Genomic DNA, 23,097 nt, shown 5'->3' with positions numbered 1-23,097 from the left:
TTTAAAATGTGAAATGTTTTGGTATAAAACGCCAGCTTCAGTGACTTGCAAACACTAGATAGAGAAGAACCCCCCCCCCCGGTTTATGGCACTACCCACCACTGGAATGTCCCCCCCCTTCTTCAAAATTTAGCTCTCAGGTTGGAAGACGTTGCCTACCTTTGTCCCAGGCCCTGTGCTGTTAAACATTTTTAGAAATGACTTGGATGAGGGTGGAGAGGTATTGCTTATCAAATCTGCAGATGACACCAGACTCGGAGAGAAAGCCAACACCATATAATACAGGTGGGCAGAAAATAGATCTCTAGATGTTTTGGACTTCAACTCCCAGTATTCCTGACCATTGGCCATCCTGGCAGGGGCTGATGGAAGTTATCCAAATGTCTGGAATTCTACCTTCTGCCCACCCCTGCCATAGAAGTCAGGATCAAGTTTCAAAAGGATCTAGACAGGTTGGAACACAAGGCTGAATCTGTTAAGGGGAGATTCAACAGAAATAAATGTAAAGAATAGCATTTAGGTTCAAAAACTCAAAGACACAAGTATAGGAATGGGGTGACCAGGCTTGGCAACAGTACATGTGAAAAGGACTTAAGTGCCTTAGTGGATCATAAACTGAATATGAGCCAGCAGTGTGCTGCAGCATCTAAGAAAGCTAGTACAATCCTGTGCTGTATTAATGGAAGTATAACATACAGATCACGGGAAGTACCATATTTCTTCGATTGTAAGACACCATCGATTGTAAGATGCACACTAATTTCAGTACCACCAACAGGAAAAAAACCCCCTAAGACACACCCGCAATTCTAAGACTCACCCCATTTTTAGAGATGTTTATATGGGGGGAAGTGCATCTTAGAATCAAAGAAATAGGGTAATAATTCTGCTCTGTTCTGTCTCAGAAAGGCCTCATTTGGAGTACTTGGGGTTCTTGGAACCCCATTTGAAGGATATTGACACATTAGAACACATCGAGAGAACAGCACCAAGATGAGGGGTCTGGAACTAAGTCATATGGGTATATCCTTAGCCTGGAAAAGGATAGGGTAAGGTGAGATATGATAGCAGTTATCAGATATCTGAAAAGCTGTCATGCAGAAGGAGCAGACTTGTTGTCTGTTGCTCCGGAGAGCAGGGCTAGAACGAACAGGTAGGTACTCCAGGGAAGCAGATTTCTGCTTAACATCAGGAGAATCCGTGAGAGCTGTTCAGCAGTGGAACAGACTGCCTCCGGAGGTGGTGGATTCTCGTTCGCTGGAGGAATTTAAGTAGAGGCTGTACGGCCATCTGCCAGGGTGCTGTAGGTATACCCCGCAGTGCAGAGCTTGCACTGACCAAAAGGTTGGACTACATGATCTCCCAGATCCCTTCCAATTCTGTGATTCTGTAACAAAGCATGGGAAATACGAAGCCACACTAGGGTTCGGCATGGCGCAAATTGACTTTAGAAGCTTTCACTCGCCCTGCTTCCAGCGCACGGAGCCTTAGTAGGGTTCCCCCCCCCCTACATTTTTCTCGCGGACCCTGAATGGGAATTTCCTCCTTTCCCTCTAAACTATTAATAAAAACGTGGGAAACACGAAGCCACGCTATGGCTCAGCATACCAAACTGACTTTAGGCACCGCACCACCATTTCCTCTGCTGCTTCAAGCGCGCACGTCCTTATACCCTTTGCAGGTATTTTCGGAAATACCTCCCACCTGCGGAGCGTGCATAGATTGCAACCTGAAGCTATCACCTTGATTGGACCGGATCCCTTTTCTTTTAGGTTCACAACAACGCGACTTCGTGGGCTTCAGTCTGCCCTTATAGATTGGAAGATTCGTGTGAGCGGAAGGTGCGGATGCGAAGGGTTAAGCACGACAATATAATGAAAACAGGCCCTGCCTGGCACCGCTTGCCTTGGCAAACGATAAAAAAAAAATTGCCACCGTAAAACTGGACGCGCAAAGGGGAGTTTTTTCGCATTATTTCTACACAGATAAAAACAACAACAATGGAAATAAAATATAAGGGAGGGGCGAAAGAACGATCCGGCTGCCCGGGCGCCGCAAAGAAAATACACCGTACGTTCACTACTTGGGTTGGATTCTGAATCTTTGCATGCCGAGCCCTTGATTGATAGGACTTCTTGCCCCCACGTGACTCTGCTTTCTTTTTCTTTTTTTAAGGTTCCGACTTTTCGGCTTTCACCTTTTAATGAGGCGCCAATGAGCCGCTTAAGTAGGCGGTGCTGGAATGCGAGGGCCCTATTGGGGAGGGAGGTGGAGCTGTTAGAATCTTGCGTATCAAGTCGCAAAGCGCGGGAAGGGAGACGGGAGGAAGTGAATGGAGTGTTAGGCCGGGATGTGGTTGTGAATGCCTGCAGCTGACTTGCGCAGAAGGTCAGTACTTAACCTCAGAACCACGATGCAGTTGGATCAAATACTGCAAATCGCGTCCCTCTCCCCGCACCTCTTTGCCTTATTAATCCTGATGGTTAGGGTTTAATATTTGGCACACTATTTAGGGAGCGAGCAGCTTAGGCTTCTTCACACATAATGACTTTAAGCTATCAAGATGTTTGAAGTGCACACCTAAAATGTCAACTAGGCAAGAAACGTGTTTACTAATGTGTGCCATATAGGTACACGAGTCTGGCAGGGAGCTGAGGTTGGCTGCAGCTTCCGGTGTTGTATGCGTTTGCTCACAAGCCAGAGTCTGCCTCTGGTGTGTAAAACGTTGATCCAACTACTAAAGAGGAATAGAAACTTTTCCTGTTCTAATACAAATAAACACTTGGAAGCAAATCTTAATAGCTATACTAATACCAAAGAACAACAAACACTGAAAGTGACGTGTATTTACATATTTATTTCTATGTTTATATCCTGTGCAAGTTTAAAAATAAAAAATGTAGCTTACAGTAACATATCAAAAATTACAACTTTAATTTCCAAATGGGTGAAATAGATGCAGCAGTCTCCTGCAGCAAAAACAACAGAGACCCGTAGCACCTTAAAGACTAACAAATTCATAACGGCATAAGCTTTCCAGAACTAAAGTTCACTTAATGTAATCCACAAAACCTTATGCCATAATAAATTTGTTAGTCTTTAAAGTGCTACAAAACTATTTGTAATTTTTTAAAATCATTTCCTGAAATTATAAGTATCAAATCTATATAATATCCAATCATCAAAGTGTAGTCAAACAGGCCCCTAAATAAAAATGTTAATTGTCCCCAGAATTTATGTAAAGAAGAGCAATGACAAGTGTAGAAGTTTAACGGTGCAATTCAATGCATGTTTAGAGTTTAAGGGTGCAATGAGTGTTTAAGGGTGCAATTCAATGCATGTTTAGACCGAAAAAAAGATCTTCAACTCCCACCATTCCCCAGCCAGTTCTGAAGAGTTACACAGGATTCTTCTTCAGGCTGGATGTTTGAAGGGAAAAACACATCTTATAGACAAACAACAACAAAATCCCTGCAAACATTGGGCAACTGGATAAACATTGCAGGATGTATCAAATGGTGTCCTGCTTGGCAGCTCAATTTTTCCCTTTCCCCTGCACACCCCCACCCCAGATCTACTCCAAAGTGTTGGGGAACCTTCCAGAGCTAATTGGGGAGGCCATGCAGGGGGTGGTATTCACAATATGCCTGTGAATACCAGTTGCTGTGGGAAGGTGCTTTTGCAGTCACGTCCTGCTTGAGAGCAGCTGGTTGGCCACTGTGTGAACAGAATGCTGGATTAGAAGGACTCTTGGTCTGATCCAGCATGGCTCTTCTTAGGTTCTTGTGTATTTAGCACTGTGATCTCTCCTTTTCTTCTTCTTTTTCCCCCTGATCATCTGGACTGTGGAGGAATCAAATTGTTGCGTCCTACTCTAATTGGACCAATACAGTGTAGTATTATGTTGCTTTGTGTTCCTACCACCATCGTTTAGCTGTTACAGTTTCTGAGTATTTAGTGAGAGATGCAAAAAACCCAAAGGCATTTCTTTCACATAGGCCCCATTCAGAAGACACCTTTAACCATGGCTTTAACCATGGCGAATAAGTCTTTTTGCTTTATTCATTGTGGTTAATGCCGTGGTTTAAGGTGTCTTCTGAACAGGCCCATAGATTGCCTTGATGTCACGTTGGGCAGAGCTTGTCACATTAAGCCCTCCTAACCAAAATTAAAGCTGCAATCCAATACACACTTACCTGGGAGTAAGTCTCATTGAACTCTAATGGGACCTGCAGCTGTATCGCCATGCATAGGATTGCACTGTAAAATTTGTTGGGCTACTTATCAAACTGTAACAAAAGGAGAACTCAGACAGGGGTCAGAGATAGATTTGTCCATGCTTTCTCATCCGTCAGAGTTTGGCTCCTTATCTTGTGTGGCTGCTAGTGTACACGTCATTTGGCCAGAATGTCGCATTACCCACATGTTGCCTTCCCAAACTTATCACACAAATAACAGACCACGAGCATGGGAAGCGTCCATCTGGACAGGCACATTAAAAAGAAAAGAACAGAAAGCAAGAAGAAGTTAAATTGGGAGCATCCATTCTTGTCCAAAGTTCAGGCATAAACCTGTCAGGCTAGTATGCACAATGTTTGTGCATACCATCCTGACTTACCACCACCACCCCATCTTAATACCTGGACTGTTTAATTTATAGGCTGCAATCCTATGCACATTTACCTGGCTGTTAGTACCATTGGACTCAATGGGGATTATTTCTGAGTAGACATACGCAGAGTACAATCTGAATGCGTTTTCAACTTCTGCTTTTACTGTTTGGAAGGAGAATTTGAAAATCCATTCTCATTTTAGCCACTAGGGATTAGACACATTCACAAACAAACCTGCTTAAAAAAAATTCATCATTTATTATTTTTAAAGGGAAATCATGTATATTTCTCTGGCAATGTGCACTTTTTATAGTTTAGATCTGAAGTCCAGCTGAAGAATGGTGAGACTAAGAAAAAGACATCTGCCTGGAGAGATGAGATTTTATCAGTGATCTAACTATATAAAGTAGTTCTATGTACCCATATAAAAAGAAATCTTGTATTTTGAGGTCTGAGTACTTATTTGTTACTGACAAATTTGCATTACATGGCAGCTCCAGCTGAATGCTGAAGGAGAAGCATTCATGGAATGTTTCTAGACCCCTTTTCCTAACAATGTTGAATTTTAAATCTCAGCATTACCAAATAGAGAAAGCAACATTTGAGCCCACAGAAGCACCGGAAGTAATGGGAGACAGAGTAGGTGGGTGTTGATGCTGTGCAATGTTCTCATTATGTTCTACGGTACTTTTGGTGTGCTATTGATGTGGACGCTTTGCTGAATATACAACCTTTCTCTGCCTCGGGCCCCTTTCCACTTTCCCATCCTAAAGTTAATTAATCTAAGGGTTGTATCCAATGTTAATCCTACTTAGAGTAGACCCATTAAAATGAATATGAAAGATGAACACTGGATATAACCCTTGGTTTTGTCTTCCCAGCTGCATGCTCAGTCTTAAATTTAACTTCCCAGAGTTACTAGTTCTGACAGAGGTTACTCTATCCTGCGCCTGTATATAATGTCAAGAACGTAGGGATGGGCCTCCATCCACTTGCCTTCTTCCTCCCACACAGGGAGTTAGATCTGGACCAAATCACACTTTTACGCCCCATTGAAATCAGTTGGAGTTATTATTCATTGCTAATTTTCACATTGATTTTAATGGGAGTAAGTGTGACTAATTTGGTGTGAATCCAGCTCAAGAAGCTTACAGAGCAAGTCTGGGACCCAGTGCCACCAGAGGCTGGTGGCTCCGATGTCAATGGGTTGGTGAATCCGTTCCGGGTTTCATTTAGAACTCTAAAGGAGCTGTCCAAGCACCTTGGATAGCTCCTTTAGAGTTCTGACAGAAACCCGAATCAAATTCACTGCCCCACTGGCATCAGAGCCACCAGCCTCCACTGCCCAGTGCATATGTACTTGAACAGAAATTGCACTTTGTTCAATTGTCTTTACTCCCTAGTAAGCATAGGAACAGGAACACTTCTGTTAAGAAATAATAATAATAATAATAATAATAATAATAATTTTATTTCTTACCCACCTCTCTATCCTGATCAAGGTGAGTAACAACAATAAGTATAAAAAAATAAAATATTGATTAAAAACATTGTTAAAACTTCCTAAAAACCATACTAAAACCATACTAAAAGCATCCTAAAATTCCACTGGAAAGGCCTGCCGGAAGAGATCAGTCTTTATAGCTTTCTTAAATGCTAAAACACTGCAACATTTTATTGCAGGTCCCACGCATCTCAAGTATTATTTCAGCTTTTAAAAATCTCCAGCCTTTCCCTTCAAACAAAACACTAGGCTTTCCTTAAACTTCGATATCCACCAGCCCCCTCTCCCTCAAGGACACATTGAACCTTTTCTCTGTATTTTAAATCACACTCATTTTCAACTTCTTCCTTTCCTGGAAACCTCCTTTCCTCTTACCAGATTGTCCTGCAAGCACAAAATGTTTATGGATCATTGAAGTAAAAGCACTTGCCGAAAATGTCGTTTTTTTAAAAAATGCAGACACACTCGTTTGAAACCCTTTACGACAGGGCGCAGGACAGATTGAACATTTTGAATATATATTTCTCGAACTGCTCCCCCTCACAGCAGCCTTTGTCCCAAAATAGTTTTGGATACGCGTATTCCTGCCCTGCCCTCTACTGGACAGAATAAATGAGGCAGGATCAAAATCTGGAATGCTTCTGGTAGCAGAACTGGCTGCAGAGGATGTCACATTCCATTAAGATTCTCATCAAAGGAAAACTCTCCTCTACTTGAGGTCCTGTTAGTCCGGGGACTTCACAATGCAGTTTGGCCTTTCAAAACTGCAAATGAGCAAATCTTCTGTTTTGGACCTTGGAGAAGGAGCCACCTTCCCACCAGTACCCAAGAGCCTACATAATCTCTGACCCTTTGCCAGCCCATCACTGCTCCTGCTTTGGGAGCTGCACAAGAGGTGAAAGGGAGCAGGAAGGATCCAACCCAGAGCCTGTCTTGACGAGGGGTTTGCCCCAGAGTGGATTCGGAGTGGCAGCAGGTCATCTATATGATGCAGCCGCCATCCTGAAGCCATCCAGGGGCAAACCCCCAAAGCTGTGCTTTTAAAAAGGTCAGGCACCCTGACTTTTTAAGTTTTGTTTGGAATTCTATTTTATTGTGTTTTCTTGTAAATCGCCTCAAGCATTCACTGTATGGAGGGGCGATTCAGAAATACGTGAAATTCAAAAAGGAGTTCTCCTGTGGAATCTGCACTGGAAATGAATTTTGCAAGTTTTTTCCGAGAGATAACTTTGAACGGGTAGTAGCTGCTCCAGCTACCCCTGGTAGTGACTTGTGTGCCATCCCTCTCAGAGATACTGGGTGAGGTGGGGTGGGGGGAGATGGCAGGTTCCAGCACTGTTAAACCTCTTTCAGACTGAGGGATTACTTCCATTTTGGAGAGGCTCTTGGGTGGTGGGCATTCTGGTGGCAGGCAGGGCAAAAGGAGTGGTGCCAGAGGCAGAGGTGTGCAACCAAACTACCAACGTATTTCAGATTAATGCTCTTCCTGCCAGTAACTAAAGGCATTTCAACCTCTTAGAATTGGGTGTGGGGGGGATTGAACAACAGCTGAGAAAACAACAAATGACTGGCGGTTGTGGGGAAGGGGACATGGCTATCTGGGGAAACAGGCAGGGACTCCATGTGGGCCAGATTTATTCCCCCCAGCCCAGTGGCTCCAATCTCGGTGTGTGTGTGTGTGAATCTGCTCTGGGTTCCACTCAGAACTCTAAGGGGTTCTGGGATAGCTCCTTTAGAGTTCTGGTTGGTTCTGACTGAAGCGGATTCACTGCTCCACTCACATCAGGACCACCAGCCTCCACTGCCACCCTTAGGTCCTGAACCCCTGCTCTGCTGGCACTATTGTACCATAACCCCAGGCTCTGTGTGCCACCTGATACAGAATCATGTCTGGTCTACTCTCTTTAGGAACCATGCCGTACACTGGATCCATAGCGGGCATCTTTCTGCATACAGATGGAAAGGAGTGAATAGGGAGAGCTTGAGGACTAGTGACTCTAGTGTTCTTTCCACTCAAGGATATCTGCAGAAGGAAATGGCTCCTAAATGAGCCAGGCGGCCATCTTATTTCAGCCAGGCAGCCATCTTATTTCCAACATTCCAATCTATCTGAGACAGGAGGGAGGGGGGAGAGCGACGCTACTGAGCATGCTCCATTTAGGAGTTATGAGTCTGTATTCACTTTAATAGGGAAAAGAATTATTTATTAAAAAACAATGGAAGCGAATTTTGAAAAAAGAAAAGCCATTCCACCAACTAGAAGGACAGGGGGACAAAATCCCACCACTGGTTTGAAGGGTAAGGGTCCCAATTCGGAGCTTTTAGTGAGCAAAAAAAATCGTCGCCACCCGGAAGTACAGAAGAGCCATTTTGAGCAAGAGAGGTTTTTCCCATTTTGGTACTTTGAATTGCCATCCTGCTCGCAATATTTCACCAAACTTCCTGAAACGCGCAGGGTCTGTAAAACCAGCATTTCTTTCTGGCAGGTCTCCGTTTCAGAAAGATTGGTGAAACGTTTTCCATTTTATGAACATCAGAATGACCCACCCCCAATTACGGCCTTAACATGGTGGAATACATGCCCTTACCTGGGCCGACAAGAAATATTCTAATCTGGCAAGGCAAGTAGGAGTGTGAAATTTGGGATGGTCCACGTCTTTATTAATGTACACAAGAGGTTAACCCTCCCTGGGGGTGTGGGGAGATCTATCTAGAGTTTTTATACAAACCTTTCAGCTCCTGCACTAATTTGGGCTATTTTTGTCAATGCTAATGTTGGGGTATGATAATAAGGTTCTATAGGGAAAGTTTGGAATTCACATTTTCTTTTATATGGTACTCAGCAGAAAGTCAGCTTTGCAGCCTCCGCAGTACCTAATCTTGATTCATTAACTTCATCCACCCCCAGGAAGCTGTCAGGGGGCTTTGGCCTGGCAAGCTACAGCTCTGTGCTCTGGCACCAAAGGAGCTGCGGATAAACTTGAGAATTCTGCTAACAGAGTACATAATGGATAGTACCCAATCTTAGTCCTATGTAGAGTAGACCCATTGAAATGAATGGGACTTAAATCGTTGTGACTCATATTTCATTCATTTCAATGGACTAACGTTGGCTACAACCCAATATGTCCTACTCATCTAGCCTTTCCCAATTTGATGTGTTGGACAGCAACTCCCAGAATTCCAAGCTATTGGCCATGGTGCCTGGGAATGTGCTGGACTGCTGGAGTTGCAGTCCAGCACATCTGGAGAGCACCAGGATGAGGAGGGCTGTATTCATCCTTTATGGTGCCATTTCCCTTTTGTGGCCAGTCCCGTAAGACTTCAACCAACTGATCAAACTGAACGGTCTTGCTCTTTCCATATAGCAGAGGCCGGCAGGCTTTTAAAAACAGAAGCTTAGGATTTAAGGAGGAATCTGTAATATCCCTGAATCCCCTGTAGGACACAGCTCTGAAATGAATGGCAGAAAACTTGTCCCGGGTGTACAAGTAGAGTTGCCAGACCCTGAGAGGGCTTCTTAATCTAGAAGGATTGCATGGAAGGAAAATACATCACACGCTGCTCTTCCATCACTGCCATTCTGTGATAGGACAAGCCAATTTGTTAAACCTTCCATGTTACATTTAAAAGCGCAAGAGCTTTCTTATTTATGGATTTAGCAGTTGTACATACTAATGGCCAGGGGCCCAAATTCTCTAATGTTTGGGCCTTGCTATGGTCCCATTAGCTTCTAAAAACCCAGGCCAGAAGCCCATTAATATGAGGAAAAACAACTGAGGCTTTATTGTAGATCTTGCTTAAGGATGTTCATGAAAACATGTGCAAACTGTATCTATATGGAGTGTAAGGATGGACTGATCTGTCAATTTCGATTTCTGCCCATTTTTCATTTTTTTTCAACCTCGTTCACTTTGTCTCAAACTTTAAGGATGACTACAGTCTTGCCTTCGGTTCATTTCAAAACGCTGAGATTTTGTTTTAAAGTTCACATGAAACTCCATAAGTATTTTTGTGCAATTACTCTGACATTTTTGTCTAATATACATATTTTTGTAAGCATTTTTACTAATGTAATGCATTTTTGAACATTATTTTCCCTAATAGATATACAGTATTCTGTATACATATTTTGATCAGACAACTCCATTGCAAAATTCAGAGATGTGTGAATTTTGGAGGATAACTAATTTTGTTTTGCATAGCAGTTTGAAGTTGCGAAATTAGGTAAGTTCACTTGAAAAGCAAACAGAAGCAATTTCTCCCCCAAACCTAATAGAGTGTCCAGATCTTGTAAGATCTTTTGAGATTTTATGGAGCCAACCAGAAGCAGTATTACAGCAGAACATGAGAAGCAACATCCTGAACCATTAGTAGCTGATGGCTCAGGCTCTTTTCCAGAAGAGAAACAGACATGTATCACCTTGTGGGACACAGTCTCTCAAGAACTACAAATCTCAAAGTTCTTTGCATGTTCCAGGAGGAACAGGAGGAGAACAAACTCCATGAGAATTAGTGATGTTGAGATACCAGGGACCATTGGGAACCAGCGCTGCTGATGTGATTCACAAGTTCTGGAACATACATGAGTAAATGAGTTAGGACTCTGGTCTCCAGAGTGTATAGAATGGACACAAAATCCCAAAGTCTATAAACAGTGTCTAATCAGTATTTGTCACTCATCTATAATTAATAGATTGGCTTTGGTGCCAATCTGTTTTGGCCTTGGGACGCCTCAGGCCAACCCGGTGCCACTGCAGTTTTGGGCCAAGGCAGGCCAAATCGTCTCACCTCAGATTCGGGGATTTTATGTTGTCTTATTTTTGGACCCACAGCCTAAGCACATTACGTGGAAGTAAGATCCATTTATTCCCACCCACCCCCTTGAAGATTAATTCCCCAATTCTTGCAGCAAGTTCCTCAGCCTTGCAAAATCTTACCAAGAACATCATAGTGTGTGTGTGTGTGTGTGTGTGTGTGTGTGTTAATGGTTACCTTTTAAAATCAGTTTGGAAAATTGATATTTCTCATTCCTTTGTGTATTATGTTTTCAACAGAGAAACCACACACACACACACACGTTTTAAACAATTCAACATATACAGGTGGTTTTTGTTTCAGAGTATTTCCCCAAGAAGGCTGGTCTTTGCTCAAATATTCACCTGGAAGCTGAAATGCAACATCTTTAAAAGTAACTATTTTTATTATTTTAAAAAAACAACTTAAAATAAATATTGTATGAAGATGTTATTATTTGTAAAATCAGAATAATAATAATAACAACAACAACAACAACAATTTATTTCTTACCTGCCTCTTCCTCTGGATCGAGGTGGAGAACAACATTGAATACAAAATATAAAATACATAACACTGATTAAAAACATAAAACCAATACATTATTAACATCCTAAAATCTTTTAAGACGTTTAAGATTCACCTGGTTAGGCCTGCCAGAAGAGATCCGTCTATAGCTTTTTTAAATTCAGAAAGATTTTTAAGCTGGTGGATCTCTCCCGGCAGGCCATTCCACAGACTGGGAGCGGCAGAAGAGAAGGTCCTCTGGGTAATGGTTGCCTAGTTTTGGCTGACTGAAGTAAATTCTTCCCAGAGGACCTGAGTGTGCAGGGCAGATTGTACGGGAGTAGTCATGAAAGAGACCTAGAAAGAATGACAGCCCCACCTCACCCTACCCTGACACCATCCACTAATCTCACTAGTGGAGCAGCATTTATTTTTTTTATTTATATCCTGCCTTTCCACTAAAAATAGTGCTCATTAGTTACATTATTAGAATGCAAGCCTATGCGGCAGGTTCTTGCTATTTTATTGTTTTACTATGTATAGCACCCAGTACACTGATGGTGCTATATAAATAAATATAATAATAATTAATAATAATAATAATCAGGGGCAGCTACCAATAACAGACTACAGTCAAAATGTAACATAATTAAAGCATGACCCCATCAATTAAAACATGTCAATTAATAAGAAATAAATAGCAGCCGCTGGTTAAAATCTAATTCAGCAAACAAGAGTTGAACACCCAAAAGGTTACTTGAATAAAAATGTACTTACATGAGTACCATTACTCAGCAGCATTGTGCTGTATTAGAAGGAAGCGAGTACCTTTAACACAGTAACATTGCTGGCTGTTGTTGCTCTTCTGAAATTTAAGGTCCCAGCCATCAGCTTGGGCTTTTGGACCGACATCAGGTACAATTCATTGCAGGTCTGAGTTGTAGCTGAGCTTCTCTCCATCTTTCTCCTCTATTCCATAAGTATATCTCATTGCAAGATGTTGGCAAAAGTGGTGGTGGAAGTAATTTGATTGTCACAGGAAATAATTTGATTTTCGTGTAAATCCACCCACAGATTATTATCTTGTACACATTGATGGCACTAGATAAGTAATGGATCCAGAATCTACCTTCCATGTGAGGAAGGGTTCTGCTTCCATAAGGCCCTTCTTCTCATTTGGGGGGCGGGATTCCCCCCTCCTACACATATACCACACCTCATTCAGTAGGGTCTCCTCCTTCTCTGTGTAATGTTTTCAAGGGACTATTGTGGGAAATAGGAGGTGGGAAAGTCCACTTCCACCAGCACAGTTAATCCAGCGAAAACCTGTATCCAACCCCTTACCATCATCATCAGAACAGTAACTGAATTACCTGATTCTGTAACGAATGTCATGTTTGGATTCAGATCACATTTTCTACATTAGAGGGGAGTCCATAATGAAGGTGAATATAATTAATACTCAAAAGAAGGCAGATTATTCAGAAGGATCAGCATTAGTAGCTTATAGATGTTTGAATGAGTTAAAACCGATTTGCGAAGATTAAATGCTTGTTGGAAATATATGTGTCTTCAGACACTTCAGACATTTCTACCTTCAGAAGACAGCTTTGGCTATTGGGTAGTATAGAAATGTGTGAGTGAGTGAGTGAATGAATGAATTAAATAGTATCTACACATTAATGTAATCTGTGCTGGAATAAGTTATTTAGCCAAACAAAGGAACTAATTGAAAATAGTTTGGGCCCTTCCTATGCTTTGAGGGAATTTAATTATGTACCCTGGCTTGTGTCATAATGTCTTCCTTACCAATGTTAAATGTATGAATGACACCTATCTAAGCAGACATCATGACTCCGCTTGAATATATCTCTTGGTGGAGAAATGAGTCCTTCCACGCCAGTAGCAGAATACTGCTGCTTTGATCTGGATCGAGACAAGAGGGATTATCAAGAAAGGAGAGTGGGAGATGTGTCTCTGTGCCACAAAACATTGCAGTGTTGTTACATTGTGAATTAAAGGGCAAAAAGATTGCAACTATCATTTCGGATCCAAAAGATCGCTTGATTGCAGCTGTATGACTGGAAGACTTCTTCAGTCTAAATGCCAGGATGTCTTGTCCCATTCAACAGAGAGCAGAAAAGGTGTGTCCGAAAGAGGTGACTTTTCAGTGTGGGTGGGAGATGTGAAAACATTCATTGTGTGTCTGCTTTCTTGTTGCCTTAGCAACTAAAGTTACAGATCTTCCAGGAATATTACAGGGTTGCTTACAACCTTCTGTGTCATTTAGTGCAATTAAAAAAAAAAATCCAGTATTTCTCTTGTTTCATTGTTTATTAAAATCACAACAAAGCAGGATCAACCTCTAAGGGCTGTTCAGAGGTCCTCCTTGAAAGCCACCAGGAGACTTCTGATCTCAATTGCAGTGGGTGTGGATCTAGATCACATGGACTAGCATCTCTGAAGTATTTCCAAAGCCACCCAAAGACATTTCGACAGAAAGTCCTAGTGGATGTCTGTCCTAGGTAACGTTAGCTGAGAATTGGCTGCCCTTTGATAGTATCCTCAGTCATCCGCTGGAGTTAGATGCTTCAGTCGATCTAATGGTATGGCCAGCTCTGGCCCTTGAAACGGAAGATCCTGCCACAATATGAAGTGGCTGACCTTCACCCCCTGCACTTCTATTAGTTCATGCAAACATAGCCTGTAAACTGCAAAAGTGGTATTAATGCACGCACAACCTTCAGCCGGGCCCCCATTACACGGCCATTCCTTTCATGCAATCTATTCTCCCATGAAAAGGGCAGGAATAATCTACACAAGGACTGTCTGCATAGGGGGTCATTGTTCATTTATTAATCACATAGAAATGAATAGGATCATGTGATCTGGCCACAGGCCATTTCCCACAATGCACCCCTTCCGTTCCTTGGCTCAAGGGGCCCTATTGAGTGGTCTTTCTGCTAGAGATTAGTCTGGTCTCAACAGCAATTGCCTGTCATATTTACAGCTGGCTTTAGGTTTCCTATTGTCTGCCTGTTTATATTTCTAGGCAGAAATTGAGCAGACATCTGTAGTTCGTTAAACGAACCCTGTAGAATATGCTACACACTCAATCACGCCGTTGAAAAGAAGAAGGAGGAGGAGGAGGAGGCTTGGAAGTATGCTCATTCCTGAGATCTACTTGTCTGCTCTGCAGGCAAGAGAAAATGAAATCAGTTCCAGGAACAGAAGGTCATTGAGCCACCCTATGCTCATTTCAGTGCCCGCTCCAGGTTTTGTTGGGCCATTGGGCAAAACATCTCAATGAGACCCCTCCTCCCTCCCTCAGTCTACTTTCTCACCGCTGTTGTCACCAGCTGCTATGACTCCTCTTTCTCATCATGGCTACCACTTGCTTGATAAGCAGAGAGCAAATAGGCGTCTGCTGTTCCTCTTTCTCACCACCACTGTTGTCTGAGGAAGCTGAACAAGCAGGTTGCTGTGGTGAAGAGGAGGAGCCCCTACTGAAGCATGGGTGCCCTTGGCATGTGCCTCACCGGGCCTACCCTTGACCCTGGCTCATAACTTAGCCATTTTATTTATTATTGCATTTATATCCCCTTTTTTTCCTCCAAGGAACCCAAGGTGGCGTACATAATCCTCCTCCTCTCCATGTTATCACAACAACAACCCTGTGAGGTGGGTTGGGCTGAGAGTGTGAGTGGCCCAAAGTCACCCAGTGGGTTTCCATGGCTGAGTGGGGACTAGAACCCGGATCTCCTGCCTCCCAGTCCGGCACTTTAGCCACTATGCCACACTGGCTCTCACAGTGAAACAAAGCCATTCTGCTTTGTTTTACTTTAATGCCCCCTCCTGTTCTTCTGCAACCTCTCCAGCCTGTCTCATTTAGAAACCTGCCTAACCCTTTCTTGAGGTCTTAATACAAAGTTGTTTCAGCAGCTGAAGGCCAAGGTCAGTACAGGAGCAAGGCAGGCCCAGCTTCAGTGAAGCAACCCGGTTGCACCTTCTGCTTCCACCCTTCACTGCTTTAGGCTTCCAGTCCTATTGAAGAGCTTAGCTTGATCTAATGCACCACTCAATGGATTTTGCAACATTCAACATTAAGATGAGAGTGACTCATCCCTTCCTGAAGTGCATTGTGTGTTTGACTAAATGCTTAGCTTTTGCTGAATGGGATGAGTCCTGGGATGGGTATTAATTAGCACAGGCCTCACACTTTCCCCAACTGCTTTGCTAACCCACTTTCTCACTTCAAAAGCCCTTCCTCACCAAAACAGATCCGTTCAGCAGCTTGCTTATGTGCTCCAGGCTTGCTCCAGTGCAAAAATCTGATCTCAATTTACAAAAAAGAGCAGAAGAGAAATCCAGAAGGAGTGGTTCAGATCTTTACATATACATTAAAAGATCGGAGCCCCTGGTGTAACGTTACACTTTTGAGAGTGTGCCATGCCGTCAGCACAGTCCTTGGAATTAACAAAACCAAGCCAAAAGCACCAGGAGCAGAGCAGGCAATGGGAATTAGCTGACAGGGCTAACAAATGTATTATGATCTTAGCTTTCGTAGAGTACAGTCCACTTCATCAGATGCACGTGGTGTTTCCTGAGTTACATGCATTCATATGGCTTGGAGCAGGGCAGGGAGATCATAAACACTGAGGTCAGAGGGAATCGAAATGCTGAAAGTACAGTGATAACCGCTTATTCCAACCTGGCCTTCCAGATGTGTTGAACTTCAGCATCCCCACGTAGCACGGCCAAGTTCAGCAACCACCAGAGATCAAGGAATAATATTCATTTTTCATAATGTCATTTTATAATCTTGATATGATTTCAATATCTTGGGGGATAGTATATATTCATATATGCAGTGCAATTTTATGCAGTAGATAGTAAGTACCCCTGAGTTCAAAGGGACTTACACCCAGGTAAATGGACATAGAATTTATTTATTTATTTATTTATTATACCGCCCAATAGCCGAAGCTCTCTGGGCAGTTCACACAAATTAAAAACCATTCAAAATTTATTTATTTATTTATTTATTTATTTTGTTACATTTATATACCGCCCCCCAGCCGAAGCTCTCTGGGCGGTTTACAACAATTAAAAATAGTAAACATTAAAAGTACACAAAAAATATAAAAAACATAAAAACAGTATAAAAACAGTATAAAAAAACATTTCTACCTTACAGTGCAATCCTATGCTACTGGGAAGTAAGACTCATAGAGTTCAATGGGACTTCCTCCCGGGTGATATAAGATTGCAAACTTAAAAGTAAAAGCCTATTCATATGTACTCAATGCCATTGAATTCAATGGGGCTTACTCCCAGGTAAGTGGGCATAGGGCTGCAACCTTAGTATTCTCTTAGTATTCTGATCCAACATAACTAGTATAAGTCAATCCCACCATATATGTATAGAATATGCACAGGGTTGATTACACCTGCAGCATTTGTGCTTGCCGTTGTTAATATAGTTTGTTCATCTTATTTAGGTGTCAATTGCCAACTATAGAGTATTTTAAGGGATTTTCTTCCATTTTGATACCAGTTGAAATAGCCAATGCATGGCTTAAAAAAAAATTTGAAAGCCAAATGGGTTCTGTTATACTTGACCACAGCATGTTTTCCCAGTCCTGTTTGAAGTTATTTCCAGCTATATGATCAAGTGGCATATCTGATGCCATTCTTTTTCTGGTTAGCTTTCACAAACAACGCTCCTTTCGTGGGTTGCGTCTCTGGCAATTTCAGAGATTTCCTAGTGAAATATTTACTCCATTAAAGCAGCCTTTTCAAGCCTAGTTCATTAGCTTTCGCTTGTCAACCGTGCAGCCTTCCTTGGATACTTTTGAGCTCCTCTCTAGCTCTAGCTTGGTGGTCAGGCTGCTTTTTCTTTAAAGCTGAACTCCCTGCCAACGTAGCCTCAGGCATGTCTGTGTGCTGGGCTCTTCAATTACTTGAACTGGTTTAGGGCTGTCTTCAACATTACAAATGCCATTCGTGATAGTACACCCACACATTATTCCCGTGCCAAAAACTGTGATGCCGCAAAGGTTTAGACATGTGTGTACTCTTGAGAAGCACACAGTTATGCAACCTCAGTCTTGCCTCTCATCATTATCCCAGTAGAAAGACATATACCCAACTATGTCTTAAGAACTCAGTTGGGGGCAAAGTAGCACAGATAGCACACGTTCAATGTAAGAGTTAAAATAGAATTCAGAGAACACTAAACAAATACATTTTTGAGATAGGCTGGCCACAAGAACCCAGTGTTATTTAGATCACAACTCTATTTGCGGCTCTAAATGTAACTTTCTGATGTAACTCAGTTCAGTTAGATTAAAGCCCGTTCTTCAAAGGCCAATGCTGCAGGGAATATGGAGAAAGAGGAATTTATATGTAGATGTGACACTTTTAAGATCAATAGATAGTGATTTAAAATTAGAGAATAATAAAAATCGAGGAAATGATGCAAGCAATACCCTTTAAAAACGCCTTGTGTATTTTGGTACATCTACACACAGTGCCCAAGACAGATCAATCCTTTCTTTGTGCATCGGAACAGAAAATATGCCCAGGGGAACTGTGAAAAAATTAGTTGATATGCTTTTTGTTTTCTTCTATGCACTTTTATCTTCTCCAAAGGGAGAGCAGATCACTTCAACCTTTAAGGGCACAAGAACTGGAAAGGCTCTTTATACTGGAATGATCTGGAATTGCTAAAGTCATTGAAGATTTGACAGGCTGCAATCAATCATATATCCACTTACCTGGGAGTAGACCCATTGAACTCAATGGAACTTTCTTCTGAGTAGGCATGGATAGAATTATGCTGTGTGAGATATTTGGGGCCATGAGAGATACACGTTAGGCCAACGCAAACCATAATTATGTTGGCGTAACTCAATTTTCCCCAACCCGGTTCTGGTCAGATATATTGGAGGACAATACCCAGCATTCTTGATTATTGGCTGGGATTGATGGGAGTTGAAGTTCAAAACAGCTGGAGGGCACCAGATTGGGGAAAGCTGGGATATTCAGACCAAGAGCATGTTCCAAAGACTTCAAGAAAATGATGAGTTTTGAGGAATGACTTGAAAGAAGTAAGGGAAGTGACTACAGGAAGAAGTTCTGGGAGGAAGTTCCAGGCATGACAGGGCAACAAGGGAGAAACAGCAGAGTCATTTCAAGGAGCAGGAGAGCTGGCAAAAATCAGGTCTAGACCAGCCTTCCCCAAGCTCAAGCCCTCCAGATGTGTCAGGCTGAGGCATGCTGGGAATTGTGATCCAATACATCTGTAGGGCACCAGGGCCAGATGTACACCAAGCAGAATATAACACCTGTACATGGAATGTGCCCTGGGCCCCAACAGTTGTCAAGATCATTATAAACAATTATAAAGCAATAGTGTAGATCCTGCCTAGGTTGGGGAAGGCTGGTCTAGATAAACTTTGGCTTTTGTTCTTGCTTGGCCATTGTTCCAAATTTCACAAACTGTTGTGTCTGCAAATGAAGGTAGTTTTATGGACATGAAATAAATTGCAAGTAGATTTGATAACAGTGCTAGTGAAACTGTTTCCTGAGATTGTAATAGGAATAAAAAGGAGAGTGCTACTAGTTGTGTAACTTGATGAAGTTGCTAATATCAGCAGCGCTGAGTTGCTTGCATCTTTCCTCCGCATGTTCCTCAACACTTATTTTATTATTTATTTATTTATTTATTTATTTATTTATTTATTTATTACATTTTTATACCGTCCAATAGCCGAAGCTCTCTGGGTGGTTCACAAAAATTAAAACCACAGTAAAACACCCAACAGGTTAAAACACAATTACGAAACACTTGAGTTCAATTACAACACTTGAGTTCAGTGGAGTTCAGACTTGAGAGAGTGGTGAAAATATTCAGTCCATTCCCCCACCCTCTCTTACACACACATCATCATCATCATCAACATGATATTCTAATGCTTTCTCCATTGCATCCAGATACAGCAGCAGATAAAGGAATACTGAAATAAGAATAAAATACAAGTAACAAGCTAAACAGCTTTATGCAAAGTTACCTAATTTTGAGGTATGGATAGGGGAGAAATGTGTTCAGTTTGCATTTTAATGTGAACTTACTTAATTTTGTGCTTTCGAATCAACATGTGAACTGAAATTCAGCTAGCATTTAAAATTCACGCTTTTCTGGATTTTCCAAGGGAGTTGTTGAATCAAAAAATGCAGACAGAAATGTAAATATTAGGGGGGAATGCACACACAAAATATTTGCATTTGTGAAATGTTGAAAAATACATTGAGTGTCATCACATGGGGGGGAAATCATGTTTCCTTACCATTGCTTTTCTGCCCCCGCTTTTGTACCTCATTACTTCCTCATTCTTCCCAGGGGGGAAAGAAGAAGTAAACAAAGATCACATGGCCCATTCCGAGGTTGTTTTTATTGCACCACTTTTCCTGCACAAAGCAGGAGATCACAGCACATTCCATTTGTTTGTTTCTTAAAAAAGTTGGATTTAAAGGTTTCTGTTTTGCTATGGAAAAAGGAGCAGGGGGCACAGAGGAAGTGGACATCATCATCTAAAGGATGCACGCATATCTGTAAGTGGGTGTGCGATCAAACATTCGTATGATGAACCTCATTATATTAAGGGGAGCATATGAAAAGGAGGACAGGGCTCCTATATCTTTAACAGTTGAACAGAAAAGGGAATTTCAGCAGGTGTCATTTGTATACATGCAGCATCTGGTGAAATTCCTGGTTAAATCTTGGTATGTCTTGATTTCTTCAAATCGGTTCTTCTGTTTTGTTTTTTGTTTTGTTTTTACCTAGAATGACTCCCCACTGATTGTTATAGCATCTCCATCAATTCCATAAAGGCACACTGGTCCAATAGCTGTTCTAAGTGACCCCACACAATTTTCTGTCTAAGAGATACATGGGATGGCTGTTATTGTTGCTTTTAATTAGGGGTGTGCATGGAAAATTTCAGATCGGCCCACTCCGCTCCGCGCCACTCCACCCATACTCCGCTCTTCTTCGCTGTGGAGCTCTGGCTGTGGAGGGGAGTGGCGCCAGGTAAGGCTGGGAGAGGAGGGCGGGAGGGGTTACCGGGCCCTGCCGCTGTCGCCGCTCGTGCGGCGACGGCGGCAGAGCCCGGTAAGGGACCAAGGGGGAGGGGGGCCTTACCTGCCTCCGTCCGCGGTCCGTCGGCTTCTTCAATTGAGCCCGCGGTTCAACCAGGAAGTCTGGGCCGCAAGTGTGGCCTAGACTTCCTGGTTGAACCGCGGGCTCAATTGAAGAAGCCGACGGACTGCAGATGGACGCAGGTAAGGGAGAGGAGGGGGGGTTTACCGGGCCCTGCCGCTGTCGCCGCATGGGCGACAGCGACAGCGGCAGGGCCCGGTAAGCCCCACTAACATTTCCAGCGGAGCTCCGGATCGAGGTGAAGGATCCGCCTTCACCTCGATCCTCTTCGCCACGCTCCGCCGACCACCCAATCCTCTTCGCCTCCGCCTTAAGGGCAGGCGAAGCCCCCCGCTCCGCTTCTAATTCGCCGGTCCGATTAGAAGCGGAGCACATCCCTACTTTTAATACTCACATGTGTGTTTAGGTCAATTAGATTTCACTCTGGGATTTATCTCCAGTATAAGTCTCTTTGTAGGTAAACATAAGATAGGGTGACCCTATGAAAAGGAGGACAGGGCTCCTGTATCTTTAAAAGTTGCATAGAAAAGGGAATTTCAGCAGGTGTCATTTGTATATATGGATACCTAGTGAAATTCCCTCTCCATCACCACAGTTAAAGCTGCAGGAGGTATACTAGAGTGACCAGATTTAAAAGAGGGCAGGGCACCTGCAGCTTTATCTGGTGTGATGAAGAGGAAATTTAACCAGGTTCTCCATATATACAAATGACACCTGCTGAAATTCCTTTTTCAATACAACTGTTAAAGATACAGGAGCCCTGTCCTCCTTTTCATAGGGTCACCCTATATCATAAGAATGTCAGAAACCTAGCCTGGAGTTAGCTCTCATTATTCTCTTATTACTTAGAACAGGGGTGGGCAGCTTGTGACCTACAAAACAAATGTTTTGGCTTTCAACTCCCATCAGCCCTAGCTATCATAGCCAGTGGTGAGGAATCATGGGAGTTGTAGGCCAAAACATCTGGAGGTCTACCTGTTGCTCACCACTGACTTAGAGGTAACTGTATGTTCTCTTTCATATTACATAAACTGTAGCAGCTTCCCAGATACTTGATTTGAACAACTAAAGGGGTGGTTAATAAATGATTAGACAAAAGTAAGGTTATTTTAGGAAAAGCTAACATAATTTCAAGTTCATCAAAAGATATACTATTCTGACTAATCAAAATAGTAAATGGGGGTCAGAGTTTCTGTCTTAAAAGTCAAGGTTACCCAGATCAATTGGTGGTACACCACAAACACAGGCCTGTCATCTTCCAGCCCAGCCCTATAACAATGTTATTGTTATAGTATTTTAATCTTTGATGTTTTATTGTTTTGATTGTGTTGTATTGGTTTTTTTCCGTTATATTTCTGTATACCGTCCTGGTGTCTGTAGATGAAGGGCAGACCCAAAATATTCTTAATAAATGTAAATAAACAATAAACATAATGAGGCCATGGACATCAAGCAGGGCATGGAATGAAAATGACAGCAAACCAAACAGACCTCCTTTACAAAGGGAACTAGCTCCAGATCATTTACACAGAGGAAAATGCATGTTAGAATTTTATTAGTGTAATGGATGCCTCTCCAATATATATTCAAGAACAAAGGACAGTAAGGAACTTTTTCTTTTGGACCCATTGCAGGTTTTATTGTCAAAGGGATTGTAAATTAACAATTTACAAATGGGTGTATTTGTGACAAACGCAAATCGTTATTCTTTCCTATAACTTGTTTTGTTTTTGTTTTTCAAAAGTGCCTTCAATTCCCTGTAAATTAGATGAAAATATACAAAGTTGCTAAAGAGGATTTTATAATTACAAGAAATAAATCATCTTATTGCTAATAAGTTGGCCAACTGGTCTCTCTCTGACTCAGTTCCATGAATTTACACTTTGGTGAAAAGGAGATTGATGAACGCCTCTCTGCTTGCAAAAGATCTCACTTCCTCCAGGTTGTTACAACACACAGTCTTGAGCAATGCATTTCATTACCATACTTCCCTAAACACACTAACTGCCGCACATTGCATCTTGCTCAACCCATATGGGCAACTCACCAGAGAGCACGCATCACACAATACTCAATTAACTGCACATATCGGGCTCTAGTTTCTCAGGCTTTGCTAGTTTCTTGGACCTTGAATCAAGTGGATGGTGCATATTTTTCTCCCACTTGCAATTGTTATGGACTCGGGTCACTAGGAAGAAACATTTTATATTGCTTTTCTTCCAATGTGAAGAGACTACAGACAGGAACACCAGCTCTCCCACACTAGAGGCATTCAAGAGGCAGCTGGTCAACCATCTGTCAGGGATGCACTGAGCAGGAGGTTGGACTCAATGGCCTTGTAGGCCCCTTCCAACTCTACTCTTCTATGATTCTATGATTTCAAATTTTCCTGGAAAGCAGAATATAAGAAATTTCTGAGGAGCAAAATATTCAGCAAGCTCCTTTCTTGAGGA

Source organism: Elgaria multicarinata, chromosome 3 (assembly GCF_023053635.1).
Source record: "Elgaria multicarinata webbii isolate HBS135686 ecotype San Diego chromosome 3, rElgMul1.1.pri, whole genome shotgun sequence".
Lineage (NCBI taxonomy): Eukaryota > Metazoa > Chordata > Lepidosauria > Squamata > Anguidae > Elgaria > Elgaria multicarinata.
This window is presented reverse-complemented; position numbering follows the sequence as displayed.